Source organism: Meriones unguiculatus, chromosome 2 (genome assembly GCF_030254825.1).
Source record: "Meriones unguiculatus strain TT.TT164.6M chromosome 2, Bangor_MerUng_6.1, whole genome shotgun sequence".
Lineage (NCBI taxonomy): Eukaryota > Metazoa > Chordata > Mammalia > Rodentia > Muridae > Meriones > Meriones unguiculatus.
In genome coordinates, this window is record NC_083350.1 from 24,026,015 (window position 1) to 24,051,690 (window position 25,676).

The 25,676-nt window shown below is 45.5% G+C and overlaps 2 long non-coding RNA genes across 4 annotated transcripts; one reads left to right on the top strand and one right to left on the bottom strand.

Annotated features, from left to right (window-relative positions):
• Nucleotides 1-8,663: 8,663 nt before the first annotated feature.
• On the bottom strand, nucleotides 8,664-12,368 carry LOC110546614 (uncharacterized). Its single transcript, XR_002476314.2, has 3 exons — nucleotides 12,210-12,368; nucleotides 9,652-9,707; nucleotides 8,664-9,432 (listed from the first exon to the last, which is right to left on the bottom strand). It is a non-coding gene; the product is annotated as an uncharacterized LOC110546614 (long non-coding RNA).
• Nucleotides 12,369-12,794: 426 nt separating this feature from the next.
• LOC132652286 (uncharacterized) lies at nucleotides 12,795-22,102 on the top strand. 3 transcript variants are annotated; one of them, XR_009589769.1, is made up of 7 exons: nucleotides 12,795-13,139; nucleotides 13,231-13,323; nucleotides 13,491-13,643; nucleotides 14,352-15,569; nucleotides 18,369-18,469; nucleotides 18,721-18,947; nucleotides 20,020-22,102. It is a non-coding gene; the product is annotated as an uncharacterized LOC132652286 (long non-coding RNA). The 3 variants fall into 3 exon arrangements; XR_009589770.1 differs by lacking the exon at nucleotides 18,369-18,469; XR_009589768.1 differs by lacking the exons at nucleotides 14,352-15,569; nucleotides 18,369-18,469; nucleotides 18,721-18,947; nucleotides 20,020-22,102 and adding an exon at nucleotides 13,965-14,297 and having other exon boundaries at nucleotides 12,798-13,139.
• Nucleotides 22,103-25,676: the final 3,574 nt, after the last annotated feature.

Genomic DNA, 25,676 nt, shown 5'->3' on the forward strand with positions numbered 1-25,676 from the left:
CCAGTCTGAGATGTGCTGAGTACTTGGGGAGTCATAGGAGATGCTAGAAAAACCTCAGCAGCTAGAAATATCAGGCTAGGAGTCTAGTAGCTGGCATATCCAAGGAAGCAAGAAAGAATCTACCTTTATATCCAGCTCAGGGTGAAGCTAAACAAAAAAGCAGGGCAAAGATGGGCTACGGCAGAGACAGGCGGCTCTAAGAAATGGGAAGGCATTTGATTAGCTCTTGACTGGCCCAATGTGCCAGAAAAATAAAAAGCAAGAACCTTGTTGTACAGGGTAAGACAAGATAGTTCTTGTCTGCCGTGTTTAATGGGTCAACAGGCACTCCATGAGCAATCTCCCTCATTCTTCTCCATCCCTCTCCCAGGCTTTTGAAAGCATACTTTATCAAAATTAGGCCGGATTCTTCTGCCAAGGGATGCTCAAATGCAATCTCTTTTCTAGCAAACCTGAAATTCTATTCCCTGCCCCTTACCACTTCCCCTGGGCTGCTGTGATGTGCAGGGACCCATTCTACCGCTGGGGGGCCAGTGCCCTAAGGAAAGTGCCACCCCAGGCTCAAGTTTGCCCCTCAGCCCAGTTCTGAGCACTGGCTTTTTCTGGTTTTAAAAATACATGGGGGGTGGGGGGAGGAAGTACCAATTGACTCAGGTTTTGAAGGCATTTTACACAGTTCCTTCCACAAATTAAAATTATTTCTATTGTCATGCTGAGTGCTCTACCACTGAGCTGCACAGCTAGCCTGAGCGATCAAAAGTCTCCATGTGCTACCACAGAGCACGCAAGTACAGGGAGAAATTTTTCAACCTGAGATCCTACTTGGTTTGGGCTACCTGCACATCTCTTTTCTAATACTGCATGTTAGACTCTTACTCACACATAGCCTGCATGTGTGTGCACACGCGCGCGCGCGCGCGCGCGCGCGCGCGCGCACACACACACACACACACACCACACTCTAAACACGAACCTAATAACCTGCTAGCAACATAAAAACCCACTAACTGCAATGAGCTGCTCGCCTACCCCTCTCTGAAAAACTTAGATTCTATTCAATAGTACTCTCCTTGTGTCCGAGTGAGAGATCAAAACCAGTCTCAACTGATTTTAGGTGCACACAGAATAAGGTAAAAGCATTTCCTTAAAGTTTACGTTCAGAGAGAATCCCTATTTACGGTCTTATGCCTAGGCATAACTGGGTGTGCTCATGGTTAAAATCAGATGCATTATGGGACAGGGACATATATAGTAGAGAAATTATTATATAGTCCAATCTGTCAATCAAAATAGAGAACTGCCCAGACTATGTTCCTTAATAATAGATTCTTTCTTCCAATAATTTATAGAGAGAGACCACAGATAGTAACCTAGAGCTGTCAAGTATCTTCACTCATGCAATCTGCTACTCTTTTTCAATATATTCTGATTTTTTTTTCTATTGCTGTGCTTGCTACTTTTGAAACACCAGGCCCAGATTCCCAACTACTGGTAACACACACACACACACACACACACACACACACACACACTTCTGTCCTTAGTCATTTGTATAATAGTACCAAATACTTCTTAAATTAGAGGAACTATTTTTGTGTGTGTGTGTGTGGGGGGGTTATGGCTGTAATTTTGAGAGAGAAAAATTTCCCAACCCATTCCCTACTTCCCTCCCCCTACAAATTCCAGAGTTACACTTCAGTGGTCCTAGGAGGGAATCCTGGGGAATGCTTTGGAGACTTGATGGTAATTTAGCCTCTATCAAAGCGAAGACTTTGAGGTTCTCCTCGCTATGGTCACTGGATGGTGGCTAAAGCAACAGACAGGCTGGAACGCCCTATCTCTGTCTGACCCCCCCCCCCATCTGTCTCAGGTAACTCAGGATGGTCTTGAACTCCTTATGAAGTCAAAGATAACCTTGAGTTTGAGATAGTCCCATCTCTGCACCCAAATACTGGGAGTACAGGCATGTGCACAGTGATGGGAGCTGTCCAGGCTTTGGGACCAGTGGACAAGCGCTGTAGGGACATCAACATCCCAGCTCTTGTTCCTGCGTGGTGATGCTGGGACCTGGCCCAGGCTCCGTGCACTACAGGCAAACGCTCTGGTGATGGCTACACCCTCAGCTCTTATCTATGCCTCTCTCACTTGCTACAGACACTGTCTTCTTCCTTATGCTTAATGGTGTCTCACTCACTTCCAAGATTCTACTGCTCTGTCTGTGTCCTCACTAGAGGAAAAACAAGCAGACTCTCAGAGGTCATCTTATCTTCAAACTGTCAGTCACCAGTAACTCCACTGCTTCCTGGCAGTTGAATAAATGAGTGAAGATTTTGCTTGCTCATCTGTATCCCCCCCCCCCGCGACATGTGCACAAGAACACAATAAATTCATGCCACATAGAACGTTCTTCGCAAAGCATATAATAATTCCGCTCTGCTCTCTCTGTTACATAGGGTTCCCAGTGGCCAGCTCCATTTCTGTGAGCTCCTGTGTGTTTGGCCCCTTTCCTTCTCAGGAATTAAGCATAGATGGTAACGGAATACCAAAGAGAAGAAATCAGATGTCCCCACCTGTCTACTGACCGTGCCTACTGTGGGCTTGCTCTAATAGCTGTCTGTAGGGTGGACAGTGACATGTTTATCCGGGGACTTAGCTGTGGGCTTTTGGTGATTGGGAAGAGGCAGCCATGAAGGGAAAGAACCCGGTGATCTGGTTCTGCAAGCTCATTGTCAACCCAGGCAGCTTACATCCTGTCCAGCTCTTCTGGGAAATTAAAATTCTACACGTGTCAACGAAAAGCATACAGGTTCATCCTCCCACCCCTGAGCAGACCCTCGGCTGCTCATTAAACTGGCGAATCACAGAGTAAAAGCAGCAGGTTCAGAGGACATGGCCTCGGAGCCCCAAACAATGGCCCTTTGGCTTCTGAATCTTTAATATGAACATGGGGGAGCTTTCGCAGCATAAAGAAAGATCATAACATCGAAAACTTGAGATCTCTTTCTCTGGGGAGAGAAGGGTATAACTCACAGCTCTTGGCTCCCTCGATGCGTCTGGGTTGGCACCTACCGCCATGAGGAGTGGATGTGTTTAGACATCTATCCAATCACTAGATGAGAAAAGGCTGCAGCAGGGGCCTGCTCTTATTCTTTGTATCCCCAGAGCCCAGTACAATACCTGGTACATACTGTCTACGCAAGCCACGCTGCTCCCCGAATGACTGCTGAAGCTGGGGAGTGGGAGTGTTTTGAAGCCACCTAGCAAATTCTAGAATCCCTAGGCTTCAATTTCCTCATCAGAACAAAGAGCGAGCGAGTTTCTAATTCTAGCCTCCCATTATCTCCCCTAGGAAGGATGCAAATATAAAACGTCACAGACTTTAGAAGGGTTCAGAAAAGCGTGTGCATGAGACGTTGGCACATGGTGACCTCCCCTAGAACTGCATGAAGGCAGGGCAGCCCCCCCCCCCGAGTGCTGACTGCCATGTTCAAGGATCACACTGTACCGAGATGGATGGACCAACTAAGGCCCTCACTCGTGTGATCCACAAAGTCAAAAAAGACTCAAGCAGGCCCGTTTCCTGAGAAGAAAACAAATCCGTGTGGCCATCTGCGTTCCCAGTTGCCTCCCCAAGCTGAGATTGATTTTAGCCAACACACCCAAGTGGACCCTCTCATCTTGCAAACAGCACTTTGAGGCGATCAGCATGCATCTCTAGGAATAAGGTTGCCTGGAAACTGCTAGCCATATCGTCCTTGGGTCAGGGGAGGAGATGAAAGCTGATCTGGGAAAGGACACTGTCTTCAGAGATCTGAAGCATCAGGACTGTACAGACAGTGTCTTTAAAGTGGGAGACGTTAAAGGGCTAGGGAGACGGCTCAGTCAGTAAAGGGTTTGTCACACAAGCGTGAGGCCCTGAGTTTGATTTCCCAGCACCTGCATTAAAAAGCTGGGCACAGTGGTGGATGCCTATAATCCCATTTTGAATTATTGAGATTGCTAGCCATCTAGTCTAACCAAATTCCAAATTCCAGGTTCAGTGAGAGAGCCTGTCTCATGAAAACAAAATGGAGAGCAACCAAGGAAGACACACAATGTGCACAGAACACACACTCACAGTCACACATGGGCATACACTCGTGGCCACAGCAAAATTTTGCCTTCTATGTGTGTTCCTTGGAAACCTACAGAAAGAACAGGTCTTTTGCCTTGAATAAAGAATGGTCTAGGCAATAATCATAATAAGCCATTCAATGAGCCACAGTAGCAGAAGAGAAAGCTCTTCTTTATGTTCCTGGGTTAATTCCACCTAATTAAAGTCTCAGCACAATGCAACAGAATGGACATTGCCCTCACATCTGTGAATACTTTGGAGCCATAAGACTCTGTGTCTTTCAGTGCTACCCTACCTTGGTTGAGGAGGCCTCTAAGATGGCTGCTCCAAGTCTGGGCAGTTTCTGACCCCCTTAACTGCCACATAGGCATTTCTTTTCTTTCATTTTTTTTTTTCCAACTAGAGTGTTCTGTACTAGTTGGCTTTCTCTGTACTGTGAACCTTCACTGTTGCACACTCACCCCTCGAGTGGGCTTCAGTGTTCATCAGAGGCAGACCCTCAGAGGGCCGAGGATGCCAACTAACCAGTATGGACTCAGCCATGAAGCATGGGGCTTTGTGGAAGGACCTTCTCAAGGAAGGCTACAAGGACAGAACTCTAGATTTAGAAGGTCCATAAGGTGTTGTGGTTGAATGCCCAGAGGATGCTAGAAGCACCGATCTCAGTTTGCTGTCTATGGGAGGGGACAAAAATTTGTATCATCTTTGACCCGTGTTGCATAGGTCTAATAAAATCATGTGCATGGAAGTGATACCTATAATGGCAAATGCCTCTGTTAGTACTTACTTGAGCGATGGTATCTCCATAAAAATACAAGAAGGAATGCCATATATTAATCCTTTCAAAGGGTATTTGATCTCCTTCTTGGTAGCTGACTTGCCAAGAGAAAAGAAATGGATGGGAAAAAATACTTAGAGCAAGTAGAAATCTACTTTTTTTTTTAATGTTTGCTTGTTTGTTTTTTCCTTCATACAGCTTTGTTCTCATGACCCTAAAGCCTTTGCTGTGCATCTTAGAAGTGTGAGATGTACTTCCGTGGTGCTTTCTAACAAGAAACGCAGATTCTATTGGCAACATGTTTTCACTGGGCTCCATATTAAGTGTAACTGGGCCGTGAGAACTGTGCCCCAACAGAATGCAAGCCAGAGAGTTGCTCATCCCTAGAAATAACGTCAGATACTTTTTCTTTAAAAGCACCCCCACGGCCAGGGAGAGTGCAAGGCACAAGGAAGTCACTTTATAAATATTTGATAAGTGGCTGACTGATGAATACCTTCGTTTCTAATGGTTGATCCAACCCTGCCGGTTTGACTAAATGTGTACTAGTTCGTTCAGGCAAGCCACAGAGGAGAACTTTAGCCCACAACAGAAGTTTCGTTTTTACTGGAGATGCCTCTTGGAGTAAATGCTCCAAACCACACCACCAAGCTGTCCCACTGCCCCAGAGACTGGGTAAGAAAGGCTGGAAAAAAATCAGATTTGCTATAACAGCTCACACACAGTTTTTTATGTGGGTTTCTGATGCTAATTTGTAAGAAAGATCTAGTATACAAATCTAGCAAGCAACCTGATAATTGGTTCAGATTGTAAAAGTCGAGCATGTCCTAGAATGTCTGCAAGGTCAGTTAAGCCACATACAGTTTTTGTCGTTGTTGTTTTAATGATGGAAAGAAGAGGACCCCATGCTTTAATTTATCACCTATGAGCCTGTGGTTTTCATAGACTAGACTAACCCCCATATATTATTTTTGTTTTAAACTTGACACAAGCTAGTGTCATGTGAGAAGGGAGAACCTCAACTGAGGAAATAGCCCCCATCAGATTGGCCTATACGTAAGCCTGTGGGTCGTTTTCTTTAGTGATGGTTGATGTGAAGGGCCCAGACCACTGTGGAAGGTGCCATCTCTGCGCGGGTGCTTCTGGACAAGCCAGAGGAGCAGGCCAGGAAGGAGCTCTCTTCCATGGGCTTTGCCCCAGTTCTGGCCTCCAGATTCCTGCCCTGCTTGAGTTCCTGCCATGGATTCTCTCAGTGATGGACTGCGATCACCACACATATGCCACATAATCCCTTTCCTCTCTCTGTTGCTTTTGCTTACACCTAACCAAGACGCCTCGTTTTAGTTTTTTTGCATCTAAGCTTTTCCTAACACCAACTCAGTGGGGTGGTGACTAGGTATCTAGCTTTGTGCTGGGTGTTCTGGGATACTCCAATCTTTTTAATGACTTGGGGGAAAAATAAGGAAATTCACCACCATTATGATTTCGTTTTGTGTGTGTGTGTGTGTGTGTGTGTTTATGTGTGTATGTGTACGTGTGTTTCAACCATTCCTGGTTCATAATTCCAACATATCTTGTCTGATAACCATTCCTCCTCATTCCAGGGACTTCCTTCCCAAAGACTACAGAGAAAGAAACATCTGTATAGACAGGGTTGTCTGCATCCCACCCAGTCATTAGACCTTGACGGTTTCTTTTATCCCATCACATTTCTGTAGGAAGCACAGCTTTGTGTAGGCACTGGAGACACCAGGATCAACCAAGCAGGCCTGTTTTTGTTGTTGTTGTTTTCGAAACAGGAGGAAATAAATGATGCCCAGTCACCTGGCATGCCAGAGTAAAGTGCTCAAACAACCTGGTGATCTTTTGCTATTCTATTGGGAACCAGCCTCAACCTGATTTCCTCCAGTGCCCTGAGCATTGACTCAGTAAATAGAACCTGTGCCTATGAAAGGAGTCCCATATCCTTTGCATCTTGTACCAACAGAATCTCTCCTTACACTTATTACAGACCTTCCTCTAGGCTCAGCCAATAGCACTCATTCTTACTGTAAAGGTCTCAGGTACTTTGCTGCTTTACTAGGGAGTCTCTGTGTAGCTGTGCCTAAAGCTTGGTTGTGATAATTGTCACATGGTAGCCTTTCCTCCAGAGTTTCACTATCCTTAAACATACAAGAAAAAGAATTTACGAGGTCAGACTTCTGAAGTTTTTGACCCAGTGTCTGCAAAGATGGTGCCGACTCAAGCTTTACTCTTACCTTGTGCATCATCTCCGCACCAGCCATGATGCTTGCAGGGTCCCTGACACATTTCCATGTCTACTGAGCCGAGCCTATGCCAAGGGGGACCCATCAGCATGTATGGAAGACAGTTTTGGAAAGCCTCTGAGGAGCTGGACATGCACAGTTCCTGGAGCACATCTCCACTCTGCCTTTAAGTGATCCTTTGGCATAAGCTGGCCAACATGTGTTCCTGGATTTTTAGAGCCACTCAAGCCAGTGAACCGGACCTGAGTACGCAGGTGTGGAAACCCCAGTTTATAGCTGGTGGGTCAGGAGACAAGGAAAGCCACTTGGGGCATTCAAGGAGCACCTGGAGTGGGGCCTTGGAGACTGTGCCATCCCCCCTGCTGGATCCGAGGCTATCTCCTAGTAGGCAGTGTCAACAACGAGTAGAAACAGAGAATGCCAAGCTAGTGTTCACAGCACAATCAACAGTGTTTAGCGCTGGGGATGAACTGGGCACCAGAAGTGATCTGTGTTGGGGGGGGTGCTGTAGGAAAGGTCAGGTTTGACTTTCCTGGGTTTCTTTTCCTTCATACCATCATCCATATCACAACAGCATGCGCAAGAGTTGCAGGTTTTATTCATGAATTACAGAGTGCCCTATAAGACAAAACTTCTCGCCCAGAGAGCACAGACGCTAGGCCGCTCGTGCAGTCGATGATTTGCCTAGCAGTAGCTATTTAGTGTGATAATGGCGTTTGATAGTTTGGACACAAACACCATTGTCACACTCCACAGCTCTGCTAAGGAAAGTCTGTCCTGTCGGCACAAGGGCGTTGGCTTCCCCTTCACACCCCTTCATTGTCACAGACGCCTTCATGGCTCCACGCAGAAAAGAGCCTCCTTGAATAACTAGGAGGGTTCACAAAGGCCTTTTTCCAAGAGGAACAAACTCCTATGGAAATTTGTTTACATCTGTTTTCTAAAAGGCTTGAATTCCTGAAAAGACAGATGCTTCACACAAACCAAGTTATACATGGAAATAACTGTTGGATTAACAGATTCTTCCAGCTCTCACCTCATCGTGGTTTTCAATCCATCATTAGCCACTGCAATCACTTCTTCAGTTCAATAAAGTTATGATGATTTTTCTTCTCTTTTCTTTTGAGACAATGGCCTTAGAACGTAGCCCTGGCTGGCCTTGAACTCTCTCTATGGACCCAACTGGCCTCAGACTTACAGAGATCCACCTACATCTGCCTCTTGAGCATTGGGATTAAAGGCATGTACCATCACTCTCAGCTTGTGATTGAGATGGGTTGTGGCACTAGGTTGTATTCAGCACAGTTTTTCTCTAATAGAACAGCAGGTGGAAGGTGAGAGATCTAACTAAGGAAGAATGAGATGGAAAATAGTGTTTTCTGGTAGAAAGGTTCATTTTCTAACTGAAAGGTTGTCCTGTGAATAAATGCCTTCTGGATTTCCTTGTGTTTCAATGGTTATGTGAACTTCTGTTCACAGTGGAGAATGAGAGGAAATAGAAGAGTTTTACTCAATCCTTTATTTTCCCCAAATGCTGGGAAAGGGGAAGATTTTAGACAGTTTCCTGCCCCACCCCCGCTCCCAGAATAGCTGAGCTGTTGCCATTTGACTAGAGATGTGCTTTAGCTGTAAAGTGGGCTGAACCTGACAAGCGTGAAATGAATCCCTCATTCTTCTAGCCCTTGTCCACATACAGACGGTGAAATGGGCCCTTCCCTGCAGGAACAGCCCTCTGTGACCTCTCCTCCCCTCCTATGTTGGCTTCTCCTTTTTCCTTTTCTATTGTGCTGACTGTCTCGTTTTCCACTAAAAAAAACAAAACCACCACCACCAACAAAAAAACTGGCTTTTGTTGTTCCTTTGTGACCCTGACAGGCAGCTGGAAAAGGGTGACACTCCGCCCAGTTTTAGACAAGCTTTCCTGAATGAAATCAGAAAGCTCTCCTCTGACTTCCAATCCTACCCCAAAGCCTTTGCACTGACCATGCAGTGATGGGATGTTGGGGAGGAACATGTGTGTGTGTGATGACCTGTTTTTCCCCCCACTGGTCCTTCCAACAAAGGACAGACTATGCTGATTTTCTTTGCTTGAAGGACCTGGAACGGAAAGGAAACCCCCACCTCTATTTCACCCCCTGGGATGCCCTGACCATCTCCGGGGAGCTCTAGAGCCTCCTACTCACGCACGCACGCACGCACGCACGGTAAGAGTGACCAGAAGAGGTGAGGCATTCATTGGTGTTGCAGGATCTGAGGACCCCTCAGTGCTTAATCTGTGAAAGACAGAAAGAAGAGGAGGAGACCAATGTATCATCCCCTAACCCCTCCCCACTGTGGGCCAGGCATGAACCAAGCATGCACCCCAAGGGAAAGGTAAACTGACTGACTGGTTGACGGACCACATAAATAAATAAATGGTAATTCACAGTGATATTATTTAAAATGAAGAGTTGAACACCATTTAAATGTTCAGCTATAGGAAAACGGCTCACCTCAGTGTATTGTCCTCACATACGGATCACCGACATTGTAGAAAGCTGCTCCCCAACTTGGAAACAAATTAAGACTTGGTTTCAGACAAAGAAGTGAGTTTTGGTTTGTTTGTTTGTTTGTTTGTTTGTTTTTTCAAAACAATGCATACAATTTGGACCCTTTTCTGTGAAAACTGTATAGCGTCCCTGTTACAATAGCTCTCTACTAGATAGAAAGGGATTCACCGTTTTATTTTAACCTTTATTCGTGTCTTTAAACTTCTTGATTTTCACATTTTTACAGTACTTTTGAAATGAGAAACATAATGAGAATTTTAAAATTTCAGAGTCCTCTTTTCCCCTTCTGTAAAACCTAATTAATAATTTCTTCTTGCAAATATTTTTCTTAAATTTGGAGGCTGGGACCTATGTGACTCAAACATACTTATTTGCCACTGTGAAACTGTTTGGCTAAGAGACTTTGGGTCTTTTGTTTTTTTTTTTAGCAAATTATTACTGAAATACCTTTTTATTCAGTATAATGACTTTATGACACTGTCTTTTATTTATTTGTTTATTTATTTATTTGGGCCCTATGAACAATTTTTAGACATTGCTGAAACATTTGTGTGTGTGTGTGTGTGTGTGTCTGTGTGTGTGTGTCTGTGTGTGTGTGTGTGTTTTCTATGCTTTCTTTGACCAAGTGCTCAAACTCTGCCGGCCTCTCTGTAGGCAGTTTGGAAAGGCAGCAGAATATTTCCCTGCTCCTCCAAATGTCATTTACTAATCAGTGGATCACTAATAAGAAAGCTAAAGTGGTTTATTCTAGAGTTGGCTTTTTATAGTCACGTAGTCTGGTCTCATTCTTCAGACTTAAAGGGGCTCCTGCTCTAGAATTTTCAGACTAAACACTTGGCACTTTGCTAGTGTGTGAGCTGGTTGGGATGTGACAGCACCTGTTATTTTCTATGTCCCTCCTCTCTTCCAAAGAACAAGAACAAAACAATAAACAAACAAACAAACAAAGGGCAATGCCCAGGACAAAGGTGCTGGATGTTAACTGGTTAACGCCAGCAGGGCTTCCCCAGCTCAGGGCTCCCACCTTGCAGGATGGGATCACGCCTCTGTTAGGTGCTTGGACACTTGGCATGTCCCCAGGAACCTCCCACCACCTAGCAACCTCAGTGCCTTATTTCCTGAGACCTTCCTAAGGGAGAAGCGTTCCTAAGTGTCCGCATATTAAATCTAAATTTCTGTGCCACGCCCTCCATTTCCCCAAGACTACTGAATTTCTAGACATCTCCAGAGGCTGTGGACAATTCCCATTGAGACCATGTGCATGAAAAACAAGCTAGACTTGCTTTGTTCCTTGTTTAGTGCCTGGCAACTGTCGTCCTGAATGGGAATGAAAGTTCTCTAAGGAGGAGGCCTTGGCACAGCCAAATCTGTCACAGATGTGTCAGTGTGTGCTCAGGAAGATGCGTTGGATTTACAAGTACCCGGAGATCACGACACTATTTTCTCAGCTTGTTCAAAGGGGTGAAGAGTACCCTGCAGACAGCTTCACAGGATCAAGAAGGGAGTGCTTTGGGGCTAGGAGGAGTCTCTTTGCTGCAAAAATAACCCATCAATACCACAAAAGGATTTCTTAAAATGCGAAAAGTAGAGATGCCTTTTTATTGCAAATCCACACTTACTGTCATGTAAAATACTTGTGTTAAAGGCATCCATTTGACTGTTTTAGGCTATTACAGTCTAGACAAAGACAAAGAAAGTCAGTTCACACTTCCTGAGTCTTGTCATCTTTGAAAGCACGTGGAACTTTTAAAATAGAATGTTCTTGTCAGCAGGGAACCAAATCGCTTTTCAAGGAAACCCATCTAGAAGGGAAAATCTGGAAAGTTCCTTATTCATACATCAACCAAATCAGCATTTAATCACCAACCAGAGGTGAAGAGAGAATCCTTGGACAAATTCTCAGCATTTCGAGGCTTGATGGACCCTTTTAATCGAGAGCTGCCGAGGCTTGGGGTTCCTAGGGACCAGTTTCATCTCTGCACAGGTGGCCAGCTATTTCTAGCATCTTTGAGGGGACAGTACAAGCTGAATACACACATACAAAGGAAGCGATTGTGATGCTGGTGTCTTAGAAGTATATAAAGCATGGTAAAGCACAAGCAGAGAGAAGGACTCCAGGTCAAACAAGCCCCATTTTGATTATACTGGTAGAATCTTCATCCGAGGCCCTGGTGTTATTGATAACCAGGCCATTTTAAAATGTGAAATGGCTTACCATAGGCATTCCAAGCTTAGAAATACAAGCCTGCCCCTGGTTCCTCCATGTCTCTCTAGCCTCACCCTTCCCCTCTCTAAGGAGTATAAAGAAGCTTCCAGATTGTGTCCAGTTTTTGCTCAGGCTTTCTCGAGAGAGTGAATAATCATGGCAGACAAGTTCAACTATTGTACGTTTTATGGCCGGTGTTGCTCAGGAACGTCGTGGAGGCTTTTAAACACCTGAGCTAGCAGCTCACCCTCACCTTACCTCCCTGAAGAACAAGGCCCCGAAAGAAGGCACTTACCTCAGTCAGCATCTGTCTTCTCTCAGCCCAGGGCATCTGGCTGGTGGCACGACACCTTCTGTGTCCACTATTTCTGCTTAGGGTTCAAGGGCAGCTGCAGGGGACAGCCCTGAGCATCTGTGGCTTTGGGGCCTTTGTGCTCTCCCTTTATGGGATCCAGGGTTTAAAAGTAAACAAGTCTTTCTCTTTCTGATAAGTCACATTAAATTATCGATTGTGGGGGAAGGGAGGGCATGACCTTAGTCCACTAAGCCAGAGTCACCTTTGGTCAAACACTGAGCAAAACTGAAGGTCCAGGTTCCCCGTGCCCCCACTGGCTACGTGGTATACACCATCTGCAGGGGGACATGGCAGCCAAGGGCTGAAAGCAAGCGGCTGAGCCTAGTGAATGCTTTCCTCTCAGGACTCTGATCCAAATTTATTCCTCGCAGGGAGACCCCCAGTGTCACCACCTCGGACTTCTAGAACTGGAGAAGTCACCTGGTCATATGAACCTGTGAAATGAAACATCCTAGCTCACCCTACTCAGGGCTCTCAACTGACATGAGGGTGCCAATCTCCTGTTCCTGATCATTTCTGATGAACTGGGGCCTAATTGAGTGTTTACACGGACCACATAGGAATCGGTCCTCTGACCGCTGAGCTCAGGGAAGCCAAGGGGAGGCCACGTAAGCAGAGCTGACCTGCCTGGAAGTCAGGACAGACACATAAGCAGACAGTCACTCAGGCTGCGCAGTCCTAAGGCTTCGTGCTGGCTCTAGTCACTTCTTCTCTTTGGGCTGTTTTGACAGGCTGTTTTCTTAAATGTTAAGACACCCATTTTTATATTCTCTCTGGTAATCTGAGGCCGGGCCTTTCTGGAGGAAGCTTGTGATCCAGCAGCCTGCATGTATGAGTCCTGTCGCCCTGCCCCACATTTTCTTCTCCTAGGTAAAACCCGAAAGGCTGACTGTGCTGCAGTTAACTGGTCTCTAGGACCAAAGAACTGTGGCCACTCATGGGTGCCCCTTGCTTTCCTTAGGAGACTCAGTTCTTTCGCTAGTGACCACCTGAAGTAATCCTGCATCCCTGCCCCTTGAAAAGACCAGGTCTTCCCATGTCTTCAGAGGGAATGGTAAGTCCACCCTAGGAAAAGATGCCCTAAAGGCCCTCTGCAAACCACTCAGGTCCAGCTTCCCGCAGCAGATGGGGCACCTGTCTTGCTTTTTCTGCTCACAGCAGCTGTATTTCTTTACAGAAATGCTGTGGGTTTGATTTTGTTTTTTGTTTTTCCTTTTTAAGGTAAAATGAATGTCTCAGAATTTGGCATGTGGTCATTCTTTCCAAGGGCAGGCTATTGGAAATGGCCTTCCTGCGTCAAGCCATTACCAGCAGCGTCTCTGTGACGGTGAAAGTGGATGTCCTTTCAGTCAGAAAGCTGGGGCGTGGGACGGGGTATGTGGCGCAGCGGTAGACTGCTTGCCTAGAGTGTGCAAAGTGCTGCCGGGGGCCAATGCTCTACAAAATAAATGCCAACAACAAAATCTTTTTTTGCCTATACACGCATGATGAAGCAAATTCAATGTTCAAATGATTTTCTTTAACCCCCCTCGATGAGATGTGTCTTTTCTAAACTTCTTTGAACACCCCTTAAAACTGACTTTTATTAATAAGAGCTAGTCCTCAGGGCTTAAAGCCTGGCAGGCTTGCAGATCAGTTTCAGCTGTACTGCCCCAAGTCCGGTGTCTGAAGTGTGTGGTGTCCTCTCCCCTTCAGGCTCTGGGAGGCCACCGAGGGCAACAGCAGGAACTTATATTATTTTGGAAGCCATTGGACTCCTCTGACCAACAACTGGAAGGGATGTTACCCGTGCCTGGCCCTGGAGATTTTGTTAGCTACTCTGTGGCTCTTAGCAGCAACAGGGTGGGGGTGGGAGGAGGCGTTATCGAGTGGTATGGCTTTACTTAAATAAATATGTGCATAAAATACACTTACTTATAGTTTACGTATTTTAAGTCAGCATAAAACACTTCTTTACAGATTCTGCAGACAGCCTTAGTGTTTGTTCACTCTTCCCTCCTCCCCTTTCCCCCGTATTGCCCTCCCTACCCAATCCCAAGTTAACCCCTGCTTTTTCCATTTTCTCCGTTTTCCCCTTCACAGCGCACGGGTCCTACTACCCGCCTTCCCTGGGTTCCTTCTCCTCCCTCCACCGTGGACCTTTCTTTCCTCCCCTGGTGTCCTTGGCTACTCCAGGTCACATACTCACATCTAACAATTTGGAGCTAGGAGTCACAACGAAGAGAAAGCAGGTGGTGTTTGTCTTTCTGGGTCCGGGTTACCTCAACGGAGAGAGGCGATTGATAGTCCTCACCAGCGGCAAAGCCTGTGGAGCTGTGCGACCACCAGAGTGGCATGATCCCCCAAGGATGCGTGCAGATCATAGGTACAAGCAACAGGTCTTTAATTGGACTTAAGGCCCACGCAATAGGAAGTAAGTCATGCCTGACACTGGAAACATAGCTAACTACCTGCATCCGGTGAGGCCATGAACCCTAGAAGAGACCTTTCTATTGTCACTTCCCTAAACCAGTGTAATTTCTGACTACATGATGAATACTCACCTTTACGCCGACAGATCACTGTATCTCTTACTCTTCACTCAAGAAGCTTCTATTTACAGTAGACTGAGACCATCCTAGAAAGCCACAACGCCACCAAGAGATTCACCAGGCTGCATTTACATATGCATATATATATGCATACATATATAAAGAATAAAAGAAGAGGTTCTGAGTTAGAAAGGGAGTGAGGGTGTGGAACGAGTTGGAAGGGGAGAGGTAGAGATAGAGATGATGTAAATATGGTATTTGTGTATGAAACTCTCAAAGAAAATTTAATCATTAAAATCGAACCACTGGCTTTTACTTTTAAAGAAATAAACAAAATGGATTTCTTTGAGTGATGGTAGTTCAAGTCCTTCAGTCCTACAGTTCAGCTTGGATGTCTGAGGTAGCAGAAAAAAAGAAAGAAAGAAAGAAAGAAAGAAAAAGGAAGGAAGGAAAGAAGGGAGGGAGGGAGGGAGGAAGGAAGGAAGGAAGGAAGGAAAGAAGGAAGGAAGGAAGGAAAGGAAAGGGAAAAAAAAGGAAAGAAAAAGTAGCAGTTTCAATGACAAGTGTCCACACAGCTTTTGCCTGGAAAGACGCTGGAGTTTGGGGATTGGGAGCCTGGGTTTCATTCAAGACTCTTTACCACTTGCATTTTTGCCTTTGAACTTTTCTTCTCCGAGTGGAGAAGCTGAGGCTCCTGGCTTTTTGTTTGCTGTGGATCCCAGGGTGACACAGAAGATGGAGTGGTCTTTATGAGCAGAGAAAAACCAAGGTGGGTGCAGAGACATTGCAGAGGTCATGAGCTGTGTCTCCTCGTTGGTTGTTTGTTCCACCAGTAAAGAGAGAGGCCAGAACTCACATGTGTGCAGGAGAGGGCTAAGCACAGAACATTGAACTGCCAAGGCCTCCACTTGATAAAGGGCACGGAAAGCTCTTTGTATCTGATGTCACAATCTAGGACCTGAGTAAAATCTGAGTGTTGACAGCAAGCTCTGCTTCCATCACTGTAGTCACATCCCACTAGCAGCCTTCATGCCATTATAGGAAACAGGCCTAGGTCACTGGTGGAGCCTGAGGTGGGAGAGGGGGACAAGGCCTTATGGTGGGGGCCAAGGGTAAGGGAGGCCTCACTTGAGTGAGCTCTTAGGAGGCAGTTAAAAATAAAGTGCAAACATTATGACTAACTCTTTAATGTACATCCCCAAAGCGGAAGAGCTTTCCATCTGTCCTGTGCCCCATTATCAGTTAGTTAATAATTCTCTAATAATGGCTCATTTTCAAATGTCCGAATTGTCCCCAAATGTCTTTTATACTTACTTTTTTTTCCTTTAAACTAGCATCTAAGTGGGGTATAATAGCACACATCTTTACTCCCAGCACTTGGGAGGCAGAGGCAGGCAGAGTCTTTGAGTTCAAGGACAGCCTGGTCTACAGAGCTAGTTCCAGGATAGCTGGGGCTACACAGTGAGACCTTGTTTTGAAAGGGCCAGAACAAACAGACCTAAACAACAACAGCAAAACCACTAGCATCTAATCAGGAGTCATGCTTCCATTCCATTTTTTTTTTCCTTCTCTTTTCAAAAGACATTACTCCAATACTCCTCAGGATACTAATCAAATGTTAGGTTTTCACCTTCCACCACCACCAAAAATCAGACATTCCCCTCAACTTCCTAAGAAGTAGATGTTCAAAACACGAACCTCTCTCTCTCTCTCTCTCTCTATCTCTCTCTCTCTCTCTCACACACACACACACACACACACACACACACACACACCTTCCCACATCCCTCTCCTAGCAAACACAGCTGGACAAAAAGGGCTTTCTTCAGGAAGCTTCTCTCTGGAAGACAAGTGACATTAAAGAACAGCTGAGAAAAATGTGAGGAGCGTGAGGAGAAAGTAGTGTGAGTAGGTGGAGTCCCACTGCACAGGCCAGAGAACAGTGGGTAGAACAGGAAAGCTGGGGAGACAGCTCAGTCAGTAGTGTGCTTGTGTGCTTGTCTTACCAGCATGAAGACCCAGGTTAGATCTTCAGGACCAACTTACAAAAAAAAAAAAAAAAAAAAAAAAAAAGTGAGCATACTTAAAATCCGAGAGCTGCCAAGCCCCAGAAACCAAGATCCAGGGGGCTTTCTGGTCAGCATGCCTAGACTATTTGATGAGTCCCATGCCAATGAGTGAGCCTACTTAAAAATAAACAAAAATGGTATAAAACAACAACTGTACAAGAAAACCTGAAACAGAAAGCCACAGCTAGTCAAACTGCAGAGAAAAATGGATGGAGGGGTGATTAGCCCCAACTGATAATATAATACCACCCCTAGACCTAAGGCTCAAGTAACGTTGAGGAAGATTGTGAGGACCGTGGCCAGTGCCAGGAAAGACAGAATGGCACCTGAGGTTGTCTTCTGACGCTCCTCGGCATAGGCCCACATGCGTGTGCTCTCACACAAGCAGGCACATGGGCATTTAGCCTAGCACACAAATGCAGAGCAGACCACAGCACACTGGAGAATCAAGCATTCCAGACAGATGGACCACCATGCTGAGCTATGTCTCAAAATAGCTCAAAAGCCCGTGAGGCTGGTATGGTATGGGAGAGGAGAGTGACCAGCTAAAGCTGTGGAGTCTTCTGGGACTCAGTAGGCATTCAGTGTCCACTCTGGTCTTGGCTGCACACTAGCCACTTAAGTGGACAATAACACCTGATGTTAATTGCTATGGCATTTGCTGAAGAGGGAGGTACTCAGAATTGCAACCTGAGAAATTGTTTAGGGGTCAGTTTTGCTTAAATTCATTTTGTAGTTAAAGGAATCTAAGATGTCTTTGGGAAAGAGACACACAGGCTTCGGGGGTGTTAAAATGTGTGTGTGAGACTGTATTTTTAAATCAGAGAAACAGTAATTTTAATGGTTCTATGAGACTATCTTTTATTCTCTAGAAGTAATTATGGTTTCAGAGGCTCACTGCCTCCATCTGTTAATCTGGGCCTAGTCCTGGAAGCTTCCAGCCTCTGTACAATCTAACCTAGGCCTAGAATGTTTTCAGCTTCTGAGACTTACTACTGAATAAGCTCACCCTTTCTAGCTCTTTCTGAACTCTGGCTGGCTGGTTCAACTCAGCTGTTCTGGTTCAAACTCCTCTCCTAGCTGATTAATTCAAACTGACTTCTCTCTCTCAGCTTCTGATTGAATTTCTCTGCTTGGCCTCAAACTAACTCTAGCAGTCTGTTCTAATCTTCTGGTTCCTTCTCATTTTCTGGCTTGTTCTATCTTTAACTATGTCTGGCTTGTTCTCTCTTCAGCCTCTGTAAAACTCTCCCAGTAAAACAGCCTCTGAATGCCACGAACTGAACTGCCACAAATTCAACTCTACTGCACTGCCTCTCAACTCACTGACTCAACCAAATTCCTGAACAGAACTCAGAGATGTGCAGGCCTCTGTCCCCTGAGTGCTGGGATTAAAAGTGTGCACCACCACGTCTGGGCCTAAGCTTTTCTTTACCTGAAACTTGTTCTATACCAGTCTGGCCTTGAACTCAAAGATCTTCTTGCTTTTGTCTCCCCAGATTAAAGGCATGTCTGTATTCCAGCCAGAGTAGCCACGTTGCTGGATTAAAATTCCTCTATATGCTTCCTCTCCACTTTATCTCTGAGTTCTCTTCTATAGGTAGGTAGCAGCACTGACCTTGGTGCCAGATTCCCTGGGTACAGACCCCAGATCTCCCACTCACTAGCCCTCACTTTCCTCCTTGGTAAACCCCTATCAGTGGAATTATATCTTTCCCAAGATCACAATGAGGCAAATGTGAATTAATGTATACAAGTTTAGGAGTGTCTTGCACTAAGTAATTCTGCAAGGGCTATTACATCCTTACAACAGTTTGATTGTTTTTGTTTTGTTTTTGTTTTTGCTTAAAGGGACAGCTGGGACTTGTCAGTGGGACCTGAAGTGCGCTTTTCTGAAGGCAATTTTTATTGTCTCCTGGGTCTTTTCTGACACATATGTGAAGGAAGCCAGCCAGCCACAGTTCATGATTCTGCTTTCTCAGGACTAACTAAAAAACCAGCCCTGTTGCCAAACTCTCTGGTCATCTCTATTCTAAGCAGCCCATGATCTTTCTGCAAGTGTTCTGTCATTGTGGCGTGTAAGTCTCCATCCTGTCCTCCTGAGGACAGACCTCTGCTAGGTTCTAGTAGACTCTGGGGACAGACCTTCACAGTAGCAGAGCTCTGGGTCTCATTCCCTGAGCAAGATAAGGGAGATAGGGCTAGAGAGAAGGGAGGTGTTCACGGAGGGAGACCCAACACCCAGACAGTAGACTGACAAGCAAACAATGGACCTTCAGGCAACAGAGGCAGATCCGAGCCTTTTCCTAAGTCTCTGTGGCCAGAAAGTTCTGACTGAACTCACCCCAACCCACCTCGTCATCTTCAGATCTCTCCCTCCAGCAAAATCATTTGTCAAACACCACATGAAGAAAGATATGTCTGATGCATTTGTTCATTTATTCATACTTCAGCTCTGGTAGCTGCTCCTGGGGCTTGGGCTAGTGTCATACATGCTTCTAAGAAGAGCATAATGCGACTTCCAGGTAGAATCCCACGGTAACGTAGATGGCTAAAGTGAAACACCCAGTAACAGCAAATGCACTCCAGGTTGGTAGTTTTTGCTATAATTTCCTTGAAGGCCGCAGCCAGGCATACGAAACAGTTGACAAAGCAACAAAGGAGCTTGCCTTTCTGCAGCATCTCCTTGAAACAGGGACTCAGCACAAACTTAAGATCAGTCGGTCACTAGGATAATGTTTCCTGCCTCTTTTTATATCTGATGTCAATATGGGAAGTCCTGGTGTGGGCTCTGCCTGTTTCTGGGATGCACTGGGGTCTGTGGTGGAAAGGCGCTAAGGACAAGCTCCCCCATTCTTGGAGGCAGATCGCTTTCTTACCCTCAGCCCCATTATTTCTCCCACACCGCGTGGCACATTCTCCTCAGACTCCAGGTCCCTCTGAGGCTAGCCACTGCCTCTACCTTGTGTCCTCTGCTCAGTCTACTGACGGAAGCAAACTAACCTTCACCCAGGGTTAAAGCTGTTTGGTAGAAAGACTTTTAACCATCAAGTCAACATCTTTGCTTTCTGTCTTGGTGACAGATGTTTGCTGTTTCACATTAAAAAAAAAAAAAAAGAAAGTCAGAGGTTTTTATTTTCTGTTTTACAGACTCAGATTCTTCCAGAATTTATGGATCTGGACCCCAAGCCAATCCTTTGATCAATGGTTTTATTGCCTCACACAACTCCTGGGAGTGTATTGTGCTTTCTCCTCTACTTTCATCCCACTCAACTCCCCATCATGCCCTGGAGTTCACTGGCAGGCTACGTGATTAGTGTGATTAAGACACAATTTCGATGCAAAACGGCTTGCAAGGAGCCAAAGACTCAGATGCTGCTGACACTGCTATTAGGCAAGGGGCAGAGTGAGGAGAGAGGATTGCTTCTTGTGTGTAGAAGTAGGAACTCAAGTACCTTGGTGTAGGGAGAGATGGGCTCAGTGACAGACTGGGGCCGCCCTACACAGAAAACATTCTCACAGCCGGGTCCGAGCGTGGGCCAGGCCCTCTGGTTCCCTGGCATAGGTGCAGGCATGCCTCAGCGGCCATGCTGAGTGGCAGGATTTAAGTCAGTCGGCTCCTGGGGCCCAGTAGACATGAGGCAGCACTGGAGGGTACGCTCTGCTGCTCTGAGCACAAGAGATTGTGGGTTCCGGGAAACACAGGAGGTGTAAGGTGTTCGGGGGTGTGTGTGGGGAGCAGTAGGGGCAGGTCCGAGAAACATGATTATGTAAGTCACAGGAGATGGTGATAGAAGCAAATAATGGTAGAGGTTGGAGGAAGTGTAGGGTTATGCCGAGGATCATGGGAGGAATGTTTAGAAGCTCTCTGGTGGCCTACATGGTATAGAGGAGGGAGTCAAAAGCGTAGGAAAAACGAACAAACATGCAATAATAGGATTGGCAAGGTGTGGGAGGTCGTCAGGGGCCTTCTTCAGAAAAATACACCTGAAGCAGAGGTTAAGCGCTGGGAACTGGGCTTAAGTCTTGTTTTCCTTCCTTCCTTCTTAGGGAGGTTTGAACCTAAATTCTGCACTCTGTAAGCTTTAGACAATAGCATTTACCTTCTAAGACTGTGGCGACTGTTAAGCCATACACGCATGCACGCACGCACGCACGCACGCACGCACGCACGCCAACATGCACTCTACACACAACACACACCCTACCTACTGCAGTACCCTGCACGGGGTAGGCACTCAATGAAAGCGATCGTCCTCATCAGACAGGCGTTGCAGCGTTAAAGGAAAGGTGTCCGCTCGGTGGGTGAAAGGTATGGGATGTTCTATCAGAGGGTCCACGGGCTGGGCCTTTGGCTTGCCTCCACTCGCTGTGCGGCATGGTTTTGGACCTCTGTTGCTGCAATTTCCTTTCGTCACTTTGCTGGGAAAGAAAGACTCTGGGATCAGAGATTTAGATTTATGCCCAGGGCAGAGGGCGTACCTGGGACATTTCTATTTACCATAGTCCACTAGTCAACCAGGGCTGGTTCCAGATGATGGACTAAATGCTGTTTAAGCAGCGCTACCACCCCCTTCTCTCCCTGCTGTTCCTCCTCCTGTCACTCGGAGCTGCTATGTCCTGCACAAGAGTTCTGGGTACCATGCAGGGCTTTCAAAATCCCACCCTACCTTTCCCTATTGTGGGTGGGGCAGTATCAGAAACGAGCACAGAAGACATGGCAGCCACAACCCTCAGAGCCAGGCTGGCCTCTCCTACCTCGCTCTGCCCCAGCCTTCCCTGTCCCTACTTACTGCCCCAGAAAGAACTCTGTCGGCTTCAGTTGCCCCGCTAGCCTGTGATAGGGAACGAAGTTAATGACTGCTTCCCAAGGAAACACGAAACTGTGATTGTTCCAAGAGAGGAAAATTCGTATCACTAAAACCGACTTCACTCCCTTCTACTTTGCTCTCATGTTTTTCTGCACAGGAGAATCTTGCATTTCGGTGCTAAGGCTGTTGTACTTTTGAAGCTCTTTTAAATGGTTAATGCAAAAAAAAAAAAAAAAAGTGTTGTACCCAAATTCGGATAATACAATTGAGGTCATGACCATGAACAGCAGTGACTGAGTGCCCACACATCAATGATGGCTTTGTCATGTCTGCCCTCCCTGACCAACAGCCACTAAAAGTGATGTCAAATCCCAGAGACATCCTAACTTCAGAGATACGGAAGCATGCTTTCCAGAGAAAACGCCAATCGTTTCATGAAAGTTTGATACATGTTAGCATTTTGCATTTTCATTCTGTTTTTCCTTTCAGCATATTTCCATGTCAAGAAATATATGTATCAACAATTAAAAATAATTTTGGCTGGGTTCTGTTGATTGAATTCATTATTTACCATTCATATTTTGAAGAAAGTTGGCTACTATTCACCCCACAAAAAAACGAAGACTATCTTTATTGATGAACAATTGCTACATCTTTAGTTACTTTAAAAGATTGCCAATCATATGGCATTATTAACTTTTTAACTTGGTACCAAGAAAAATGAACACAGTGTTCCTTTTAAAATTATTTTTCTTTTTAGATTATAATTTAATTATGTCATTCCTCTCCCCTTTCCTCCCTTCAAACCCTGCCAAATACCCCTCCTTGCTCTCTTTCAAATTCTTGGCCTTTTTTTTCTCTTATGTTTTCATTCCAAAATACATAAGTATGTTTTCAGGGCTGATCAGAGATGTTAATAACCTCTCTCATTTCTCTAATGGAAAAATCATTGATACAGGTCAGCTAATAACTTCTCAAAGCAAGAATGTCACAAATCTTGTCATATTTGCAAACCAACCGTAGCAAACAGAAACATGGGATACTTAGTAAGATTTTAATTTCAAACAAATGGCGGTGAGTTTTTACTGTAATGCAGTGTTGTCACTGTCCAGACATACTCACAGCAAATTACTCACTGTGACAGGCAAATTTGTTTTATTTGGTGACCACATGGCTAGCGGACTCTCAAAGTCTTCATGGCCCTCTGATAATGCAGAGAGACCTGACTCGCCTTGAAGGTTGAAGCTCTGTTTCCTTAGAGTTATTTCTATCCTTTTTACACACCGCCATTTTCCTTTGTAGTCTGTGTAATCTAAAAATTTTCATCAGAACATCTTGCTGTACTGTCACACATAGAGCAGGGCATAAGATCTCCCATGACCACTCACCAGCATGCTTCAAGCCAAGCCAGAAGCCTTGCGTTCAGAGTACTCCCTCACAGGACCGCTGGCATGCACAAGTTTTACTTTGCTTCGAAATATCGTTATATGGCATATGAATGACAATGTCCTTCATAGGCTTTCTGGTATTTGAACACTTGGTTCACAGTTGGTTGTGTGCTACCTGGAGAGAGGGTGGCCTTTGGTGATAGAGCCCCATTCCACTTGCAGTTTACTCTCTGTTTCGTACTCTATTGAAGTACGCGATCTTTGAAACTGTGATCTTTCAGCTTCCTGTTTTGAAAGCATTTTATCCTAATCTGTGGAAGCTAAGGAAACAAAAAGCTATATAAATGAGGGAGACAGGGTGTATGTGAGTGTGTGTGTGTGTGTGTGTGAGTGTGAGTGTGTGTATGAAGAATAACAGATAGTATCGAGGCCAGCCTGCTCTATAAAATGAATCCAGGACAGCCAAGGGTACATAGAGAAACCCTGTCTCCAAAAAACCCAAACCCAAAACCAAAACCAAAACAAACAGACAAACAAAGAGCCAAAATAAAGATGAGTTGTTTTGGAATTAGATTATGGTGATTGTATAATAAAGCTGTGACTTCATCAATGTCTGTGGTGTTTGTGTGCACTTGGCCGAGAGGTGCCCAGAGCCGCTCCTTTGCTCGGTGCTAAGACAAGCCCCTGGACACCAGCTTTGTTTAGTTGATTGGAAAGGGACTTTCATCATAATAGCCACAATTCTGTGTTCTGGGCATTCTTTTTTTGTTTATTTATTTGTGCTGTCTTTTAAATTTAACCTTTTTGGTCAGCGTATAATGAAACGGGCTTCACTGTGGCATTGTCACACATACATATCATTACACTTTCTTCTTATTCACTCCTCCTTCCTCCCTACCCATCCCTTCCCTTCTTCCAAAACCCTCTCTCACCCTTTCTTGTTGGTCCCCTTCCTTACCTCACATAGTCCTTTTTTCTGCTTTCATGACATTCATGCTTACTTGATATACTTTTCCATCACCCTGTCTTGGTCTCCCCTCTCTTTGGACTGCTTGCTCTCCTCTCAGAGTCCCCTAAAAAGGTCAGTTTTGTAGCATGTGGATCATATCTCAATAACCACAAACAAAAACGCAAAAACAAATCCACACAGCTAAAGCAAAAATTAAAAATTCCATGAGTAGTTTCTCTTAACACCATCCAACAATCAAAAATACAGAATGTGGTTCCCTCCTGTTTTTAACGGAAAAATCACAGTCACTATGAGAAGATGCTTATTGCATAAAGCAAGAAAGGATCCAGGGGGAAGAGAGAAGCATATGTTGACCATGGGATGATTTTACAAATAAGTGGGCCATCTCACAGAAACAACCTGAAAAACCAATATGTATCTTTCCTTTATGTGACTCCCTTTGCTTCAACATGTGTCATTCACTGGCGCCTGAAACGCCACTACTAGGATAGTTTTATTCCTTGGAGAGAAACTGACAGGAATGTAGGAATCTCTTTTCTCTACCCATATTAAGAATTTCTTACTTTAAAGTCTACCACAAACAACCCCAGACTAAGAAGGACCCAAAGGAGCCAAAGAAGTTGGATTGTCTCCCTAGAATATAATTCTACGACAACACAAGGCAACATTCACATGAAAATAATCATTTGAGCTGTCCATCTAGTAAGGAAAAGCAGGGGAGGCCATCACCATCCAGAGGAGGGCTGGTTAGCCTATGGCCTGGGCAGAGATAAGAGGTTGGGTTTGTGAGTTATTTGATGGAAAGGAATAGAAAGAACAAACCCACTGAGCATTTCCCTCCTTTTAGGAAACTGAGATCAAGCACAGAGCAGACCTCCTAATCAATCTGGCTGAAGTGTGCTTGGGTGGGACCAGTCACCACGTTAGGGACACGTCAAGAGAGCCAGCTGCTGCAGCAAGCAGCAAAGAGGGCGGCTCATGGGGCCGTGGCCACGTGTGATCTGATCCGGAAGTGAGGACAGTCTCCTAGCCTCCCCCCAACCCTGTGGTGTGCAGGCTCAGCAGCAGGGCTGCTGTTATTGCCAACACTCAAAGCTACGTTAAGGGGAATGAGAATGTTTTTCACAATTTGTGGTAAGGCAGAGGTCAGTTAACATCTGCGAAATCCACCCAACCTCTGGCTGAAGCACCCAGCCCTCCACTAAGGCTGGTCCTCTGCAGAGGTCCCACCTTCTTAGTTTGCCTTTTCTCATTGGTAAAGTAACTGGTCAGCACGGCTACCTTGTTGGCACTGCAATGTGGAGGACTCCGCTTTAGTGCCTCTGGTTAGTGTGCGCGCTTCAGCAGCTGGGGACTCTTGACTCCCTTGCCTTGCTGCTCTCAGAGTGCAGTTGAAAAGCTGTCCATATCATGGGCATCTCATGGACAAGAAGGATTCATCATAGATGAAGATTTATGAGGATCCACAGTTGCTGATGGCTCTCTCTCTCTTTCTCCCTGGCTACCCTCGAACTCACTCTGTAGACCAGGCTGGCTTTGAACTCAAAGATCTGTCTGCCTCTGCCTCCTTAATGCTGGAATTAAAGGCATACACCGCCTGGATATTTCTGTCATTTTAATTAGCCATACTTGACTGTC